This window comes from Miniopterus schreibersii (genome assembly GCF_964146895.1).
Source record: "Miniopterus schreibersii genome assembly, chromosome: 4".
Taxonomy (NCBI): Eukaryota; Metazoa; Chordata; class Mammalia; order Chiroptera; family Miniopteridae; genus Miniopterus; species Miniopterus schreibersii.
Window position 1 is genome coordinate 5,555,549 of NC_138105.1, and position 18,947 is coordinate 5,574,495.

The window sequence follows — 18,947 nt, forward strand, 5'->3', positions numbered from 1 at the left end:
TCCACTGGCAGGAACATCAAAGTCTCTCCTGCTTTAATCCCAGGAGAATTTACCATGTGGGGCTTTACGTAAAATACCATCAAGAAGTAAAAAGAACATCTTCAATAGCAAGTTTTATGAAATAATTATTTCAAATTATTTACAAATTATCATAAAATATGAAAAACAAATAAAGTCAGTTTTGTTTATAGCATAGCACTTCCCTTTAAAATATAATGTAGGCTTTAGTGAGGGTGTGTTGTCAATAGAACTTGTCAGCCTTCATTTTTGACAAAAAAATCCTGTATACACTTTCCACACTGTTGTGTGATTTTCACTGTTGTGGGATTTTTTTACATTTTATTGAAACTGTTTACTGGATCGCCCACTGCTGCTTAGCTGGATGTTTTCAGTGGAGTCATCTACGTCTGTGGAAAATGAGCTCCTAGTGAATCACTGTGTCTAAACTCAGCATTGTCCTGTGAAAATTCGGGTAAAGGAGAGAGACCTGTGACTTCACTGAGTCTCTTTCCCTGATGAACAGGGCTTAGATTCCCTGACAGACATGTGGTGAGCACTTGATCCAAATCAAAGGAACAAAAATACTGGGATATAGTTCATTTTAATCTCAGCTGAAAAGGCTGTGGGCAGACACTTAGGAAAAAGTGAAATCAGCCTAAGATTTCCTCTTCAAGTGCAGTCCCGCTCCACAGCCGAAGTGCACCCCAGCCTCCTCGTAATTCCCCTCGATGAAAACAAGGGTTTCACAGCCCAGAAAGCGGCGCTTGTCAGGCTGGGTGCAGACAACACACAAGAGGTCTCTGTTCATGGTCTTCAAAGTGCTGCAGCCACAGGGGATGGAGCCTGGAGCTCTTTAAAGAGGATTAGCGAGCTGGCGGGGAGCTTTCAGCGGCCTCCTGTGGAGCAGAGTTATGCTAATGAAACGTAGCCAGCCACAGCAAACATTGCAGAATATCAAAAATCCTCAAAACTAAGCTTTGTCTCTTACACAGCGGGAAAACCAAACTCTGTCATAGCAGAAGAAAGACTAGAAAAGAAACAATCTTATACTTACCTCCTTATGTATCTGCTTCTATAAAAAATTAATTTAAATATATACACATATATATTTATATTTTAACTAAATTAAATTTCGTTGAAATTAAATTAAATTTCAAAGTCAGTAGAAAAACCAAAGCTCAATCATTCAAAAGTACCTTCCTAGATCTATGGCCAGGGATTGATGTGAAATAATTCATCTTTGTAGAAAAGAATATACGTATAAGGTGGATTTTTAAACACTATTTTAGGGGTTACAAAGGGTGCTCAGAGTGAGTTTCCCTCCATTTCACTTTAAAATTTCTTATTTGTGATTTTCACTTTTTTCTGCACAATGACCTTCTGCTCAATATTAGAAAATCCTGTACCCTCCTCCTAATTTTCCATATCGTGTTTTTAATACCTCATAGGAAGCCAACGTGAGGCCTGATCAGTTTCTTAACCTGCATGTGTATTTAGCTAATAGGAATGTTACTCTCCCATGTTTAGAATCTCCAAGCATATTTGACATTGGGAAGGTGAGCTCACTATATGGCATATGATTTGCATCTTGGGATCCATACCTGTGGTTCCCGAGGAGTGAAATCCCCTTCAGATTTCACCTCCGTGGCAGGAAGTGAAGATCCCATCACACATGAAGCTGGGCCAGTGCCTCGATTTCCAAGGTTTCCAACTCAGTGGCCAGCGTCTCGCGGCACTCGCTAAGCTTCGGTTCTCTGGGTTTTGTCGGTCGGTGGTGTGTGTGTGTTTCTATCTCCAAGTTGAAAGGTTTGTCTCTTCCTGAAATAATACATATTCAGGACAGAGCGCTCCCGTGGGCTCTGCCGGCTTCCACGAAGCGGTCCTGTGCACACAAGCCGCTGCAGGGCCCGATCAGGGCAAACAGCAAGCCCACTCCTGCGCCCTGCGCTCATTAGCCTGGCCTTCCCCACAATTTCTCCAATTGTTGCTGGTGACAAGGCTGTCATGAGGTGATGGCTTCTTTTGGCCATTTTCAGATAAAGATAATTTCCTTAATTTCCATTTTATTTGACAGTCAGCAGTGCTGGTGGAAAGGAAGTGCTTCCCTGGTTTGTGGATCAGGGTTTTGTCACTTCAAAGGCATCTTTGATCTAAAAATATGTGCTGTACCGAATTCATTATGTCTTTCCTTAAAGAGCTTTTAAATTTATTGATCTTCTCCTCAATTATTCCAGTGGTGATGTGTGAGATGGGGTTGGGAAAGCCTCAGGAGTGTGGGGAAGCGCAGCCAAGCGGCCACTTCTAAGGCTGTACAACAGGGAACAGCAGGGGCTTTTGTCCAGGGCGGTTCTCCTCTGGGTCCCGCAGGCAGAGGCCAGCTCAGCATGAAGATACCGGCACCAATGGGAGAAGACAAAGTTATATTTGGTATTGCAGCCCAAGAAAGAGAGAGGCTGCTTGATTTGTAAAAAAAAAAAAAAAAAAAAAAAGTGCCTGCAGTTGTGTTCACTGAGTCCACAGTAACAAAGGGACTGAGGAGGGGGGGCCTCCTAGTGGACTAGTGACTAGGCTTCCCAGAGAAGCAGCCTTACCCTGTGCTCACGCCTGGGTCTCAGAAAGTCGTATGGAGCAGAAAATAGAGGCTGAGAGTCCATGTGGGAAAACTTACTCGAAACACAGCCAGGGGAGCCCCCGCAGCGGCCGCTGCTCTGGGTTAGAAGGTCCACAGGCCCCCTTTTGCGGCTGCTGTTCTGAACGGTTGTTATGTGACTTGTGGTTTGAACACCTAGGACAAAGGGGTAGAAGTTTACATCCAACCTTCTGAAACTTCACATATAATAACCGACCTGCTTCCATTTCTGCAGCTAGAAAAAAGGGTTAAAAATATAGCTTGATTGTTTTTTGGGGTCTAAATATATTATTTTATTAGCCTCTTGGCAGACTATTTTATAATTTAGATACCCAGATGCTTTTGATAATTAGCAAGTTCACTATAGCAAATCAAAATTTCAAAAATTTAAAGTATAACCTTAGGTTCCTAAAAGCAAAAAAAAGTTTCTTTTGAAAAGTTAGTTTTCTGAATTTCCACAAACTAGTGGAACATAGTGTTTCCATTTTGAAAAACTAGTGTAGAGGTTCCGGGCTCCATCCTCGGCCTCCTCACCCTCCCCATAAAGTGATGGCGAAAACGACCCTCAGAGCAACGTCGGAAGCCCTTTCCCCGGGTACGTTATTTCAGTCTTAGTAAGAGGCACATGCTACTAGTTTTATTTCACAGATTAGGAAACTGAGACACACAGAAGTTGCTCATGCCTCATGTCCAGCACATGGTTGAGCCAGACTTGGGCACTTTGGGAACAAAGCCTCTGTTCTTGATGTCAGGGCTGGAAGGCACAGGACCTGGAACACCAGGAGGCCGTCGCCTCCTTCCTCTGCTGCTCAGCAAGCAGATACTGTCTCCTCGCGCCAGCATTTGGCTCCAGCTCAGTCGGCCCTGGTCCCTTGGGTTGAGAGCGTGTGGAAGGGGGGCGGCGCATGTGGGCTGGGGGCTCCCGGCTTGTCCTGGGTTCATGCCTTCACGGTCTACACAGGGCCTGATGGCAACTCTGACACCTGCCGACAGAAGGGTTCCTCCTGCTGTCTCTTCAAGGAACCAACCCTCTGTCACTTCCTTAAAGATCGCTGGTGTAATTTAACTTTTCTTGTTTTGTTTTGTTAATCCTCACTGGAGGATATGAGGAGAGTGGAAGGGAGGGAGGGGTAGAGAGAGAGGCGTCGATGTGAGAGAGATGCACTGACGCATTGTCTCGCGCACATGGGATCGAACCTGCGAGCCCTGGGCCAGGAATGAAACCTGAGACTTTGGCTCACAGGCGATGCTCTAACCACTGAGGACACTGGCCAGGGCTCTCTTAACTTGGTTTTAACCAGAAAACTTTGATTCAGAATTCCTTGTGAGCCCCAGCCAGTGTGGCTCAGCGGTTAGAGCAGTGCCCGCAGACTGAAGGGTCCCGGGTTTGATTCTGGCCAAGGGCACGTTACCTGGGTTGCAGGCTCGATCCCCCCCCTGGTTGGGGCACGTGCAGGAGGCGAGCGATTGATGTGTCTCTCACATCGATGTTTCCCTCTCTCTCCCCTTTCCACTCTCTCTGAAAAGCAATGGAAGAAATATCTGTGGGGGAGGATTAAAATAGAAATAAATAAATAAAATTTTTTAAAAAAAGAATTCCTTGTGAAAACAGGACACACCTCTTTAGAGGAGGAAAGAAGTGGATTTAGAGGAAGAATGTTTTGGGGAAAGATCTCTGTTTTGTCTTGAGTTCACATCTTTGTACCCCCCCCCCCCCGTAAGCGGGCAGACAGCAGCCCCAGCAGCCGGCCTGCGAGACGCAGAAGCAAACGCCGGTCTCCAGGACACTGCCCTGAAATATGATATCAGCTGCCAGGGGGCTGGCTCCTCCGGTCAAATGAGAAAAATCATATTATCCTCACTGGGGTGTACAAACAGCGTGCACGCCACACTCCATCTGAATGAGGACAATGAGGAGCTAACCGGCTGCGGCGGGCGCCCAGCGGCTCCTGACACACTTGGGCCTGGTTTGGCTGTGCCGGGCGGCCGCCCAGCCCCCTCCCCTGTAATTGGCTGAGACCACCAGACTTTGGAGGACACAGATGTCACTGACGGTTTTCCTAGGGAGCACATTCGTGCCCATCTGTTGCAGCCTCGAAGGCTGTTCATACACCCACAAGGCCTCCATTTAATTCTTGTCAGAAAGTAATGTAAATCCAGTTTACCTCAGGGGTCGCGGCCAAGATTTATGCCAATGAGCCCCTGCGACTGACACACTGGAGTTGTACAGGGTGAAAGGAAACCCTTTCATTTGCTGCATATTAACAAGGTCGCCTCCACAGGGCTTTCCAACGGGCTCTCCTGATTTCAATGCAGCCTACGCCAGTTGCTACACCCAGCTTTAGAAAAAGGAAGAAAAATCTAATCTTTAAGCTAAAGTTTCTTTTATAAGAGGAAAGAGAGAAAGAGAAATCCTAGGAAGTGCATTGCCGAGTTTTTAATTATCTGTTAGGAGACAAGCCCCCCTCCCTGGAGAAGACAGTGCGATGGGGGTGTTCCCGCCTGAATGATCTCTCCTCCGAGCCCAGGGAGAATTCCGTGGTTAGCCATCACCTCTCCAACGTGAAAACAGTAGGAGTGACGGTTGAATTAGTCTCCAGCGTTTCAGTTGTCTCTTTCTAGTACATTCAGAGGAAATTAAAGAAGTTGATTAACTTTCTTCAGACTAGGCTGGGTAGAAACTGATTTTCTAGCAACGTGAAAGAAGATGTATGTAGTGTGTGTGCTTACAGAACTGTTATTGGAAAGCTAAGAGTACATAAAACTCCCATTAAGCCTATTTTCGATGTACATTGATGTATTTTGAAATATGCAGGGCTATGTCAGTAGCTAGAAGGCATAGCACAGACTCGTGTGGGCAGTGGCCTCACTGTCCAGGCTCCGGCTCATGTTAGGGAGGCCAGCCCCCAGTTTTGTTGGCTGTCAGGACCAGGCAGGAGGCAGATTTAAAGTAATTTTAGGATGGTTTCTAGCCACTTCTCAGAGTTCATCAAGAACCATCCCTTTTTGCTCACCATCCTCAAAACAGAATCTTAAAATTTTTTTTATTATGAATAGTTTCAAATGTGTTCAGAAGGAGAGGGGGCTGCGTAAGAAATCGAAGTACTTTCATTCAGCCTGGATGTTGACAGTCTATAGCTGATCTTGCCTAATTTATCCCCTCCCTTTCTCCCCACCTCTGTCCCCAAATCTCAGACCTCAACTAATTACATCTGTAAGTATTTCAGAATGTTTCCCTGAAAGATATGAACTCCTTTTTAGCATAACCACAGTAAAAACTAACAGTCATTTCTTAATATTGTTTATTGTGATGATATTATCAGTCAGAAAATGGAGGCCCCCTTTTTAAAATATGTTTTTATTGATTTTTAGAGAGACGGGAAGAGGGAGAGAGAGAGAAACATCGATCTGTTGCCTCCTGCATGCACCCCCATTGAGGTGGAGTCTGAAACCTGGGCATGTGCCCTAACTATCGAACCAGGATGTCTCTCAACCAACTGAGCCACACTGGCCAGGGCATGGAGGCCATTTTTTTAAAACACAAAGTTGATTATGTGACTGTCATGTTACCAATTATTTTGTTTCCATTACACATCAGTTTCAGGAATATGCTTCTGTAGAGACTTTCACTGTGGATTTACATGGTTGGTGTGTTCTGGGATATGTGGTAGTATCTTCCCAGAACGAGAACTACTCATCTGATTGAAACATAAAAATTGCACCATTCAATCTTAAAGGCAGCAAGAGAAAAGCAATCTGTTACCTACAAAGGAGCTCCCATAAGGCTGACAGCTGACTTCTTATCAGAAACACTACAGGCCAGAAGGGAATGGCATGAAGTATTCAAGGTAATGCAAAACAAGGATCTGAAACCAAGACTACTCTATCCAGCAAGGCTATCATTCAAAATAGATGGTGAAATAAAGAGCTTTCCAGACAAAAAAAGGCTAAAGGAGTTTATCACCACCAAACCAGCATTGCAGGAAATGTTAAAGGGACTTTGTAATTAGAAGTAGAAATAGAGAAAGAAACATAGGCATAAAGAATTAAAATGTCTATAGATAAGTACCTATCAATAAGAACCTCAAATATAAATGGATTAAGTGCTCCACTTAAAAGACATAGGGTAGATGAATGGGTAAGAAAACAAGACCCAAATATATGCTGTCTACAAGAGACCCACCTCAGAACAAAAGACTCAAATAGGCCCAGCCGGGCGTGGCTCAGTGGCTGAGCATCGACCTAGGATCCAGGCGATCAGGGTTCGATTCCCGGTCAGGGCACATGCCCAGGTTGTGGGCTCGATCAATGACTCTCTCATCATTGATGTTTCCATCACTCTCTCTCCCTCTCCTTTCCTCTCTCTGAAATCAATAAAGATATATTAAAAAAAAAAAAAGACTCAAATAGGCTGACAAAAAAATCCCAGAAACTTCTGGAGGACTTTCAAGGAGAGATAGAGAGCAATACAGTCACAGTAGGGGACTTTAATACCCCACTAACTTTACTGGATAGATCTTCCAGACAAAAAATCAACAAGGAAATGGTGACTCTAAATGATGCACTAGATCAGATGGATTTAATTGACATTTACAGAACATTTCACCCCAAAGTTTCAGAATATACATTCTCCTCAAGTGCACATGGGACATTCTCAAAGATAGACCACATGTTAGGACACAAAACAAGTCTCTACAAGTTCAAGAAGATTGAAATCATATCAAGTATCTTCTCAGACATTTACACCATGGAATACTAGCAGCTGTAAAAAAGAAGGATCTCTTACTCTCTGAGACAGGATGGTGGGACCTGGAGAGAATTATGCTGACTGAAATAAGCCAGTCAGGGAAAGACAAGTGTTACATGATCTTACTCATATGTGGAGCCTAATGAACACAATAAACTAATGAATAAAATAGATCCAGAGACACAGAAGCATGGGACAGACTGAGGAATCTCAGAGGGAAGGCAGGGGAGGGGAGAGATTAACATAAGAATTTATATGCCTCTATGCATAACCCATGGACACAGATAATAGTGAGGTGAAGGTCTGGGGGGAGAGGTACCGGGGGGAGGGGATCAGTGTGGGAAAAAGGGGGACTCTGTAATACTTTCAACAATAAAGATAAATTTTTAAAAAATTATTTTTAAAAATTGCATCATTATTCTAGTCCCAATTCTACTGATTCATTTGGGGAAGTGTTTTCCAAACTCACTTGCTCCAAATGAATTACGAGAGGGAGTTCTGCGTAGCATGGTGGAAATCGATTGCCCTGGGGCCAGGCTGCCAAACTCCCATGTAGCCCATGTGGACTCTTACCCCTGTGGGGTCTTGCAAGTTTATGTGAATTTTTAAAATAATGTACACCATTTCCCCATTTTGATTTCAAGGCAAGACAAATGGCTTTGTGAGGCAGAGTAAAGAATGAAAGAGATTGAATACATAGTCAATATGAAAAAAATGACAATACAGTACTTAATTTTTTAAGTTTACTACCACTAAAAAGAAAGTTTAATTTACAGCAATTAAAATGTTAATTGTAATGGGAAAATCCACTGTACTCACAAGCGACAGCCCAGGGCCTCCCTTCCAGGTCAGGATCACTCTGCAAACGCAGTTGCTGCCTGCACCTCCTGGTCCCTCTGGAATTATTCAGCCCAAATAAGGTCGAGATTAGGAGACTTATCCCAGGAGAAAACACAGCAGTTGTAATCTCAGTTCTTTAAACCTGAGGCTCAAGCTTATTTCCTCAAGCAGATCGGAATATGCATTTCTCTCACAAAATCAGCACTCCACCATATTAAAACATCTTGTTTTCAGTGTAGTTGTCTGTTCGTTCTCCAAAAAGCCAGGACACCAGTCACCTCATGTAAACCACAGCGACTGGAGGGTCAAAGCTTGTGTCTAACTCCCGCAGGTTCCTGGGAGTTGCCATTTGAATTTGGACAAATCACTGAACTTCTGACTTTTTAAGTCTTCAAAAGGGGACCACATTAGTTGCTACCTGCCTCATTGTGACCTTATAAAAGTAAGATAACCAATCCAACTCCTCTCTTTCCTTTGGTCAAGGTCTAATATATCTTTATCCTATAAGAGTGGGAAGGATAGAATGAATTCTCCAACTTGTCTAATTTCAGTAAATTTGTCCTGTGGGCAAGAATGTTGCTCTGGGATTTCTCACAAACTGATGAATATACTTGTTGTATTTTCCCAATGAGGTTGTCTTTGAGAAAAGTTTATTCTGTTTCTTGGTAACCTTCAAAAGTATGAACTACAGTATATAACAGATACTCGGTAAACGGTTAGCTGCCATTCAGGAGTTTGCAAATAGAGCACATGTTATTTTATATTCTAAGCCTCTAAGTTAGCTATTAAAGCCAAGCACAAAGGAAAGAGTAGAAAAGAATTATTTTTTGCCAGTAATAGGTTGTGTAAAAAGCTAATGTGCTTCACTTGCCTATTTTGATTCACTCATTTAAAAAAAATTTTCTGTATTATTGTTAGTTCTATACTTGCAAATATTCCTTCATTAGCTAAAAGCAAAGAATGGAATTATCAGCATGTCTCAGCTTTCTACCCTCCCCGTTAGAGAAAGGAGAAAGGGAGAGCTCTGCTTGAGGAGCTCCCAAAACAGTGGGTGTGGTGGCACAGAAACAACAACGTTTTCCACGAAGGGGGCGATTGACAGGCCAAACACATTTCTCTGCAGCACTTCACCCCTTAATAGAACTCCTGCAGAAAGTATAGGGTCCTGGAACTCTCCACTACTCACTTTCTAAGTCAGCCTGGTGAAATCAGGGCCGGGGGTCTGATGGAATCTTTCTGGCCACAGGAGCTAAGCAGGAGCCTTGTAGGACTCCGCATGTGTGTGCAAGTGGGCTGCTTGGCAGCCAAGAGGTAGGCAAACAAAAAATTGAATGTGCTATCTTTTCTTTATGGACACTTTCCTCCCTAAGATCACACCAGAATAGCAAAATCCCCCTTGTCTGCAGAGCCTCCAGCTGCTGGGCTGTGCTTGGTGGTCACCGTGTTGAAGTAGTTGCCGTGTGGGCGCTTGGCCCCTAACTGTGTAGGTACCGAGCAGGCATCCATCGCAGTGGCTGCCACTTGAGGAAACACAAGTCCCCACTTGTTCCCAGGCCAGTGTGAGGCTCCTGCCAAGACGCAGCGGCCCTGGCGGCAACCTGGCCACACGGTGGACTGCTATTGTTGGCCAGGAGTGTGGTCTGTGGTCCGCGGTCCAGAGCCCCCCCGGGTACCTATGGCATTTCAGGTATAAAATAAATAAAGAGCTTTGTGTGTGTTTCGGAGCAAAGATGAGGCTAGGGGCCTGGTGTTTCTGTCTGATCTGTAACGTGACAGACGCTGTCCCTGCGCCACCTTAGGGCTCACTGTCCCAACAGCTGGTTAAACCACGTAGGCGGGTCTCAGGTTTTATTTTATGCAAATAAAACTCACATCTTTCTTCCTGAAAATGTCTTCACTGGTCATATATATTTCAATCTCTGATAAAAATTTATATTCATTAATTTAATGTGGATCTGGAGAATCATTTATGGGATAATTCCATCATCACATGGCTTCATGCTGGGAAAGCTACCAAGAGCCTGAAGACTTTGCATAGCCAAACAATTTCCTTTCTCCAAAGCATGAGCACTAAAGGAACCCAAATCCAAATAAACTATAAAAAATTGGATGATCTTTTAAAAAATGAAATTTTATTTTTTGAAAAAAATAAGTAACAATAATATCTGATGCCTACAAAACACTTAATACATGGTATGCTCCTGTGTTTACATATGTTAACTGATCCTTATAAAACTCCGTGAGATTGGTCCCATACATATCCCTTTTTTACAACAAGGAAACTGAGACAAGATTTGCCTAAGGCCACCTGGGAGCAGAACCAAAATTTCAACCCAGGGAGCCTGAGTGCAGGTGCACGAGCTGAACTTGGCCACCTTTTGATGACTTAGTGAAACAGCAATTTTCATTTCAGTATCATTTTTCTTCTGTGATTTCAGAGCCCCCGCATCCCCTTACTTTGAGATGGACTGCTCCTCTGTGAGCTATCTCTAACTTCAAAAAATCTACACGGCTCTTTGCAAAATAACTCTCTGTCTGTGGGAATTATAAATACAAAATTGAAAGTATTTTGTTGAAAAATTTAACCTTTATCCCCACATCGCTGGCCTCACGAGAAGCATGTTACGCTTCACAGCCCTGGCAATCTTCCACCCCAGGGTGCTTCAGGCATTTCCGTGTGCACGCCCTTCGCCACCTGGATTGCAGTGGGTTTGCGTCCTGGCTGTTAACGAGCATCCCGTCGCCTCATCCTTGGCAGCCACTCCGTTCTTTCCTTTAAGGATGAACAGTTTCTCTTCCAGCACAGTTCTTCCTGCTGTGTTTTTCACCAGAACTCTGGCATCTATTGAATAGAAAGCAAAGTGTGTTTGAAGGACAAGCACCTGAATTCTTACCCCAACCTTCTCTGCCCCTAGCTTTGGGCGAGTCACGGACCCGGCCTCTCCACTGCCTCCTTGTGGCTCACGTCCTTTCCTAGAGTCAAGGGGACAACACCTGCCTCCCAGCGCACACCTTTCAGTTGGGGGCCCTTCAAGGTTTATAAAGTACGTTTTCCTGCGCTGTGAGTGCTTCCTGGCGTCATGGCCGCTCTGGATGTGGGGCCCTATCCAGTCAGTGTGTCTGAGAGTGAGAGCCTGACTCTCATTTGGGTGCAGAAATACAAAGAAAACTCTCTGGGAAGTGGCATTTGGAGCCTCTCACAGGACCAGATGGCAGGCTTGACTCACCTTGACCTGAGGTGTCGCTCTTCTAGCTGTGGGGCCAGCTGTCACCATGCTGATGGAGTGGGTAACTGTAGCCGAGGGAGAGGCAGCCCAGCAATGATGGGCTTTTCTTTTTCTCCTTCTGTCTTTCTGAGGCCAGCAGGTGACCCATTCATGACCTGGAACACTCACTAAACTGGGAGTTTTGATAAACTGGGAGGGTGGGCCACAGGGCAGGAGCCCGGGCAACCTGGGCCTCCAGTCTCCCACATTAACCAGGTGTGGCCCTCAGGGTGGGTATACAAGAGCCGTGGCAAAGAACTTCATTGCACCTATACAATTTTCCTAAAATCCTATTCAAAAATCACAGCACACTCCTTCATTTTCTTTGTAAATGGAATGAAAAGATAAACTGAATTTCTTGGTAACGGTTTACTAATGGCTCCAACTGCCTGTCTCCTCAGTTATTTCTATTACCTATGCTCATCCTGGATGCTCAGCACAAGAGGAGAACCTGCTCCTCGAAGTCTGTCCCCAACTAGATATACTGTCCTCAGTTCTGTTCCCAGTGATTCCAGCCCAATCCTGGAGAAGCCTGTGCACAGCCCCCCACTGTGGAATCAGTGGCCACAACCCTACGGGCAGGAGCTCATGTTTATAACCTAGGCCACACTCTTAGGCTGGGTTTCCATTTCATTCATTGTAATTTTTCATTAAAAGTCGAATAGATATAAAAATTATAAAATAGGTGTAATAGACACAACACATGATGGATGCCCACAGGTCAGTGAGTTTAAGTAAACGGAGGAGACACCGTCTCCAGGCCTCCTGGGTGCGCCCCTTCCCTCCTGTCTCCCTTGAGGGAGCCATTGCTCTGGCCCCTCCTTCACGCCCAGCTCGTCTGAAATCCACACGTTTGATCCGAAGGAGTTATTGTCCCATAGAATGGTTTCTGATTTCCATGGTGAGGACCTCTTTGACCTGCGAGTGATTTAGGAGACTATTTCTTAATTTTTTTATTGCCTTCTTTTGAAATTTTCTTCATTTTTTTTCTTCTGTTAGTTTCAAAGTTATATGTCTTATTATAATTTTTTAGGGATTATCTTAAAATTTTTATCACAGCCCAAAGTTATTGTTCCCCCTCCTCCTAACCAACTCAAAGATCTTGGAACGCTTTTCTGTCTATCCCTCCCCTCCTGACATGTGTGCTGTTTGTGTATATTTTTCCTGTTTTTTCCATCCCACAAGACACTGGTCTAGCTTTATACAATAAATGCTTATATTCAGCCAATAACTTATCATTTCTGCTGCTTTTTGTTTCACCTTGAATAGCAGGCCCTTCATCTGTGATCTCTGATCTCTTCCCTTTTATCTAAAGTACTATTTTAGAGACTTGTTTAGAAAGGGACTGTTGATGTTTATTTTAAAATATTTTTATTTTGCAGGGTTTGTCCCCAGCACGTTAGAGACACCCACTCACTGTCTTCTGGTTTCCGTTGCTGTTCTTAGGTAGCCAGCTAGAAAGCCAGTGTTTCTTTGGAGGTGATCTGTCTTTTCTCTCTGCCTTTAAAGGTGTTTTCTGTCCTTGGCAGTCCCTATTTCACTGTGATATTTCAGGGCATGGACTTTACTTGTTCTGCTTAAGGTCATGGATATTTTTATTATTATCTCTCTTCTCTTCTGTAAGTTTTTACTCATTAGCTCTCCAAACACTTGTCGTGCTCCCGGCTCTTCCCATCAGGACTCCGACTGGACATGGGCTCTCCTTCCCCGTCGGTCATTCCTGTTTCTTAGCTTCTGTTGTGTTTCCTGCCCTTTTCTTTTCTCTGTTGCATTTAGGTGACATGTTTTCATTTATCATCCAGTTCAAAAATCCTGTTTTCAGCCAGAGCTAATACTTTATCAAGCATGTTCAGTTCATCGAATATGATTTTTAATTGTTATATTTTTATTTCTAGAAATTCTATTTAAATCTTTTTCAACCTGCGTGTGCCTTTTCATGGTTCCTTTCTCTGTATTCACACCTTCAGCATACTCTTTCCGTTCTTTACATGTGATATTTTGCAGTGTATGTCTGGTCATTCTATATCTGAAGTCTTTATGTGTCTAATTTCATTTGTTGTTTCTACCTTATGCTTTCTGTGAGCTCTGACCAGGAGCTTGTGGTTTTTGGTATTTACAGGTGGGGACTCTGTGCAGCTCTGAGCAAAGTCATACCCCTTTAGAGAAGATTGTTTCATTCCACCAGTTGCTTGAGAAAACTACCAAATCCAGGATCATTTTTTAAAAAGTTATTTAAAATAATTATCAGCTACAGGTTTTGTAAAACTTGTGGCTTCAAATTCCCGTGAAGCAGCATGTTTTGTCACAGTCAGTTTTCCTGGCAGTGGAGGGAAAAGATGGGGATTGATTTTTACTCAGCCTTAAACTAGAGGTGCACCTTTGAGGACCTTGGTCCCAGGGGCCGGGCGGCCGTCTCCTCGTGCACTGCTCCCTGGCAGGCCTGTGGTTTGGCCCTGTCCTCCCACACTTCAAAACAGTGAAAACCCACGTTTCTGTTCACAGTGTTTGGCAAATACGCTCAAGGCAAAGGTTAGCTCTGTGTCAGTTAACTTTCTGGGTTCCAGCTCTGACTCATTTTTTGTCTTCTGAGTGGGCCTTCCTTTCTTGGCATTTCATGGATACTTTTTAGAGATTTTTAAATGCTTTCAGCATTTTTAGTTGTTTTCAGCAGGGGAGTACGTCAGGACACATGGGCTGCTGCGCTGCAGGAATAGAAGCCTACTCTTCGGGCTTTTGGTAACTTAGAAATTGCCTTCTCCTCCTTCCTGTCTATGTAGTTTTAAAACATGTCCAAAGGGTGGTCACCCCCAAATGTCCATCCAAGCCCCACAGCTGTGTCACTCTGCAGTCAGATGTCTCCTTCACCACCAGTCAGCACTAGAGGCGATGTGGTCTGGTGCGAGCTGGGGCAAGGCCGGGCCGTCACTGCTGGTCCTGGCTGGAGGGTGTGTTCTTGTTCCGCATGGAGACTAGGATACACTTTCTCATAAAAACAACCGGAGAATTATTTTGAATGAAAAATATTTTACTGTAATATTCATGTACATATGAAATACATGAGCTCTGTGAACTTGCTTATGCATCTAACTAACCACTAACAGAATTCCAACAAAGGCAATTTAAATGGAGGCTTTGGAGCGTTCTTGTGTATAATATGCCCTATATAGTTTATTTTTATGTAGTTATGTCTTATCCTCTAACTATATTGTAAACTCCTTGCTGGTATAGCCTGTCATTTTTTTTCTTCTTAATTCTCACCTGAAAATATTTTTTCCATTGCTTTTCAGAGGGAGTGGAAGAGACGGACGGAAGGGGGGGGGAGGGAGCGAGGGAGAGAAACATCTGTGTGAGAGACACATCAACTGCTTGGCTCCCGCACGCACCCTGACCCAGGAATTGAACCCGTGACCCTTCGGTGTGTTGGCCGACTCTCTACCCACTGAGTCACACTGGCCAGGGCTAGACCTTCCTGATGCTTCTCCACACCTTCAGGCTCAGGATGCCAACAGGTAGGCCGGTGGAGCAGTACAGAGGGGACACCCAGGGGACTGTGGAAAACACTTGGACTTCTCTTCTTTTCCTTGATTCAGCCCCCAACACGGGTACTAACTGTCCAGTGGGAAAGACGCAAACACAAATGCCAAGAGAAATGGAGCTTTGAAAAATGCCCTGATTTGCTTATTTTTAATGACTGATTTGTCAGTCATCTTATAACTCAGCCACTTGCTTAATTCTAGGTCATCCATTAAAAACTACAGCAGGCGTGTGTCAAAACCAAGCCCAGAATGTATGGATCGTGGCCACTTGGCTGTGTGGGAACATAATGTGCCTTAGTGCGAATGACCCTCTCGGGCATCTAGTGTTCTAGAGTTATCTGTTTATATGTTCGATTGCTTTTCCTGGCCTCTTTCTGAGTTTTAAGAAAAAAATATGGAGGGGGGGGCATTAAAATAGGAAAAAATCCATAGATTATAAAAAGTATCAGGAAACTCCCATTATTCAATTTAGAAATAATGTACAGGTCACAGAGCGTCACAGTTCTGGAGGCAAAAACTGATACGTGTTGAAATCGAAAATGATTATTTTATAAATGAAGCTGGCCAAAACTCCCAGCAAGACTGCTGCCTGCAGGAAGGTTTCCTGGGCCCAGCCTCAGCTCCACCTCACAGTCTGCACAGATGGTCGGGTTCCAGTGTTTCTCAGGTTATAGTATTTTCTTCCGATTGTCTCTCCTAAATCCTACAGGGAGAGGGGAAATGCTTTAACTTTCAGAAAGTATAAAGAATGTCTTCGGGACATGTTGGGGAGCCACAGGTGCTCATCATTAATTACCCTGAAAATCTCTCCTATGTTAGAAATGACTTCTTGCTTAAAATCTGCTTGCTTATTTTGGACAGTATGCTTTCTCTTCCTTACTTTACTTATTGCTAGAAACACAAAACAGAAGATGTGTTTATGTCTTTTCCTAGAAGATCTCTTCTGTGTTCTCTGTCTCAAATATGGCAACATCATCCGTTCAGTTTTGAGCTATGAGGCAGAAATTTGGGACTCATTCTTAAGACCATCATATCCAACTAACATTAATGCTGCATTTACTTCCTAAACAGCTCTCAAATCTGTCCAACTTTCTGTACCTTTAATACTATCACTCTGGTCCAGAGCCCTGCCGTCTCCCACCTGCCGACCCCCCTGCCAGCTCTCCCCCGCCCCAATGTGCACCACAACCAAAACACAGAGATCTTTTCCAAATGCAAATTTGGTCATGTTCCTACTACTACCAGTACTTTCCATCACTCATGGGAGAAACACAAAATTATTTACCCTGCATGGAGAGCCCCACACAGCCCTGCTAACCTCTCCAGCCTCACCTCATGTCCGCCCCCTCCTTCATCTCTCACTCAGCCAGCCTGGCCTCCTCCCACTCTCTCTGTTTCCTCGGTGTCATGGCTGTTGCCACCACTTCCACTTCGTCAAGCATTGTGCCTCTTTCAGAGCTAAATTCAGACACCACACCCTCAGGGAGGCTCCCTGCCCTGCCCTAGCTTTACCCTCAGGCTCAGGTCAAGTCCTGCTGCCCCACACAGATGCAGTGTCTTACTTCTCCCAGCACTCAGACAAAAGAAGAGACTGATGATCTTGTACATCAAGTATTAGGGTGTCAAGTGAGGGGAAAAAAGCAAGGACATATATTTATTTAGTAATCAACTTCTAAGATTCAAGCCAACATTTTTTTTTTAAATATATCTTTATTGATTTCAGAGAGAGGAAAGGAGAGGGAGAGAGAGAGTAACATCAATGATGAGAGAGTCATTGATCGAGCCCGCAACCCGGGCATGTGCCCTGACCGGGAATCGAACCCCGATCACCTGGATCCTAGGTCGACGCTCAACCGCTGAGCCACGCCCGGCCGGGTGAGCCAACATTTTTAAGCCACAGTGAAAAGTACGCATAAAAATATTATACTATGGGTTCGCAAAAGAGCCAGGAATTTTTCAGTAAGACAACCTGGTTTATCCAGGTTGCTGCCAACCATGTAATTTCAGACCTGGAAGGATTTCAACAATTGTTTCAACAAAGCCCCTCAAAATACAGATGCTGAAGTGAACCTCAGAGGTGTCGTAAATGTTGACAGAGAATGAAGCGGTTGGCAGCAGCTCCTGAACGCTGTCATGTGTTCCTGTTTCACTATTTCTAGGTTCTGCTTTCATCACTACATGCTGCTCTGTTCAAAACATTTACAGAAACAGAGCAATTAAAATTTATTCTGATTTGCTGGAATAATGGAAGCCGTTTTTTCTACCTTAGAGGATGATCCCACACCCGTAAAACTCTGACCCTGCTGCAGCCTTTAGATAACAGGTGACATGCTGCTACTACTATGATAGTGCAGTTTTATCTCTTGGGCATGGGCTGTTCACATTTTCTCTTTACATCTCTCTTTCTGTATGAAGCCCTTAAAAATGACCCTAGGGACGTGCGCCCCCTTCCTGCCTTAATTTAGGGCTGGACGAACTCGTCCTTGACTGTGTCCGCCTCAGTCTGCACACTGACCTCCCAGCACAGCCACCGGCTGCCTGCTCCAGGGAGGGCTGATGGCCTCTGGCTCACTCTGCTCCACTAAATGGCTCTTGACCAGGTTCTTTTCATAGAAAGGCAAGTGAATGCCCAGCTCATACCACAAAACACCGACAAATAAACACTTCAGCCGAAAGGAACTTTGAAAACCATTTAGTCCAACAGCCCAGTCCAGGCAGGAATCCTTTCTGAAACATCCAAGCAGAAGGCAGATGAAATGTACACTTGCCCTAGACGCTTCCAGTGAGCACGCCTCGCGGCCTCGCCGCGCAGACGCTCTTTCCAACGGCGGAGCCTTGTCGTCTTGTCCTCAAGAGCTCTGCGTGCTCCTCAGCAACAGACACAGGACCGCTGTAACTGAACAGGCTGTGGCATCCTGAACTCTGCGCAGAATGTGTGTTGGGCATGTGTTTTAAAACTCAGAGCAACTGACCTATGCCACCAGGTTAGAATGAAAAAGACAAACTGCACAGTTAGCTCACCCTTCATTTTCTGTTCCTGTTAAGTCATAGAATAGAAAAAAGATAGAAAAATTCTTGCTTTTGATTTCAAATTTAAAACCAACTTCTTAAAGTGAGGCCACTGAGTATTAGCAGACAATCTGTCCTAACACCGCACGGTAATCCCACGCTTTAGTATTTCAGTGGTTCCCTCATTGCATGGAGAGCTGGGAGTCAGCAGCTGTATGTCTTTCTTTCTTCCCTTTCAGAGTCTCTTGCTTTCGAAACAAGACTCTACGTGCCCTACAAGGTGTCTAAACCAGACGGCGGCTCCACTCTGTATTCTGCAGAGTCAGAAAGAGAATCACTTCTTTTGTGTTGTTTATGATACATATTCTTTAATGAAGGGAAGACAGACAAAAAGATTTGTTAATCAGATAACTTTTTGGTATTTGTCAAGCATTTTTGTATTGTCAGTAAGTTATTTGTTCTTGAAGTACAGCTCACTACAGTACAATCATATTGATAGAAGTGTGTCAGCAACATGTGTGTTAAACTGCAGTGGATGGAGACCCGTCCATCCACCTGATAGATCCAGGAAACTGGATTTTCTGAAATAATCATTTCCCTCTTATTTGGGAGTGTGCCTGGCTGGGAAGACCTTTATATGTGGCATCTGTCATTGCCTATCTTGGTGCAAATGCCAGGAAGGATACACATGGGATATACGGCAGTGGGTTCCGAGGGTATGAAATCTGTGTTACCGTGGGCGTTGGTCCAAATTGTAGGACCTTTAGCCGGAAGTTTCCCGTAGGCTCTGGAGAGGCAGTCAGGGTGGTGTCCCTGGGACCCACAGCACTGACCCAAAGGGTGCAGAGCCACACAATCAGAGGGTATGGTAACTCCCTCAGGATCCACGTGACTGCACCGATGTCCCTGGGCTAATGGCT

General features: G+C 44.4%; 1 protein-coding gene across 3 annotated transcripts in view; it reads left to right on the forward strand.

Annotated features, from left to right (window-relative positions):
* Nucleotides 1-18,947, forward strand: part of ALPK1 (alpha kinase 1) — a 62,958-nt gene that overhangs the window by 12,007 nt on the left and 32,004 nt on the right. For 2 of the 3 annotated variants that reach the window (XM_081135398.1, XM_081135399.1), the window contains one exon: nucleotides 14,770-14,991. The exons of the other annotated variant lie outside the window; for it this stretch is intronic. The gene's annotated coding sequence lies outside the window, so the exon portion shown is untranslated. The remainder of the gene's footprint in view (nucleotides 1-14,769; nucleotides 14,992-18,947) is intronic. 3 annotated transcript variants of the gene reach the window in all.